This window comes from Chiloscyllium plagiosum, chromosome 6, assembly GCF_004010195.1.
Source record: "Chiloscyllium plagiosum isolate BGI_BamShark_2017 chromosome 6, ASM401019v2, whole genome shotgun sequence".
In the NCBI taxonomy this organism is placed as follows: Eukaryota; Metazoa; Chordata; class Chondrichthyes; order Orectolobiformes; family Hemiscylliidae; genus Chiloscyllium; species Chiloscyllium plagiosum.
Genome location: NC_057715.1, coordinates 36205790 through 36207739, shown reverse-complemented (window position 1 = coordinate 36207739; position 1950 = coordinate 36205790).

Sequence of the window (1950 nt, the reverse complement as noted above, 5' to 3'; positions counted from 1 at the left end):
TCTCCAGACTCTTCAAATCTCCATCTCACGAGACTACAGCCTCTTCTCAAATTACCCACTTCTCAGCTGTCACCTTCACCCCTCAGACAGAGCCACATATAATGCTTCCACCTCAATGGTTGACTGTAGTCCTCTGCTGATACTGTTGGCACAGTCAATGGTAGCACCCTCAAGAGTTCCAAATCACAGAGGATGGCCATCACAATGTTTCATCTATTAGAGCAGAGGAACAAGCAAGTTGCCTCCAAGAGTTTTGGGCAGAGTATTAACAGAAAATGTATAAGACAAAGGTGTCTTTTTTTAAAAACAAAGGTATGTTACTGGAAGCTTATGAAACTATTATCCTTGTCTTGTCTTTCTTTATTCAAATAAAATAAAAATTTATGTGAGCTAGTCATTGGCTGCTAATTTGTGGGATCTCCCATTTATTCTGATCAGTTTGTGAAGGATGGAATAAACCACTTTGCTGAGAAAGTAAGGTGCGATGATTGGTTGGATCACTGTAGGGAGCATCTTTGAGACTGATGTTTGTGCAGGGCTGTTGGTGAGAAGTTTGCAATGCTGCCAGAAAACCTCTCAGGAGAAGCATATTCCCAAGGCCATCACAGGCTTCCCTGGTCATCAGGTTTGTAACTGTTTGTAACCAATCACAGCTCAGACACTCATCTTCCATAATCTTAATGTTTCTCTGTCGCCTGCTCTTCTTCCTCTTCCGAATCCCTTCCAAGGATACTGGGCACTTCCTACCTCCCTTTGTATCAGCTCCAGTCCTCACTGCAGTGCTATGTTTTACAGGATGCAGCAGATAACAAGAGCCTTTGCTGGGACACAATGCAGGGAACGTGGAGACCTATAAAAGAAGTGAAACCTTGTGTCAATCCATTGCTACCCTGGTGTTTGTACCTCTAATGTACCTGTATGATTAGGTCTCTATCTGGGGTCAGAGGTTGCTTGGTTATGCCACATCTCCCAGGAGTCAACTGTTAAGACTGTCTGGTGGAAAAAACATTTACATATGTCAATACAGCTTCCTAGCTACATTTTTCTTTTTAGTGGGTGATTGCATACGAGTTGCATTTAAAAACAATGAAAGATCATCTGATTAAAAGGTACATGTGACTGGTCTGATGGCCGCATAATGGTAGCCGTGTGCCCTTGAAATCCTGTGAAGGAATCCAAGCTGATGGCCTTCTGCTTTTGACTAGCTTCATCCATCTCGAAGTTATACTTGGAAGATTTTATTAACAAGGCATTGGTAACTTGACTAATTTTGCAGGCTGTAAGATCCTACACAAGTCACCAGCAGTTCCTTGGAAAGATCTGGATTATGAAGATATTGAGGGGTCAGGTCATCTTGGTAATCTCAGCAGTTGGTGACTACTTCATTCCAAGTTGACTTTTTAATATGATAATTTTCTCCCACAGCCAGATAGAGATGCCTTGCTGGACTTGGAACACACACTGGGAAACCTAAAGGAAATCAGAATAGTGTTGGGATATTGACCCATTCTTAATTTCAAGCTTTGCTCTTTTTTAGGATGTAAATATCACTGAGAAGGCTGGTAAATACTCTCTGTTCCTAATTCACCTTACACTGGATTGCTAGATCACTTCACATAGTAATTATGAGTTAACCATGTCGCTGTGGGTGTGGAATCACATGTCGGCCAGACCAGGTAAGGGTAACAGATTTCCTCCCTTGAAGGATGTTTTTGAACCAGTTGGTTATTTTTACAATATTCTATGGGGTAGATTCATGGCCAACATTACTGAACTAGTTATCTACTCCATAAATACAAATTTATTTTCCGTCAGCTACCATAGTGAAACATGAACCCATGTCTCCAGAAGTTTAGACTGGGGTCTTGATAATGGACCCAGTGATATTCCTCATTTCACCACCATTATCCCTGTATGAAATGCTTGGTCAAAGGGAAAGGTTAAAGCAAA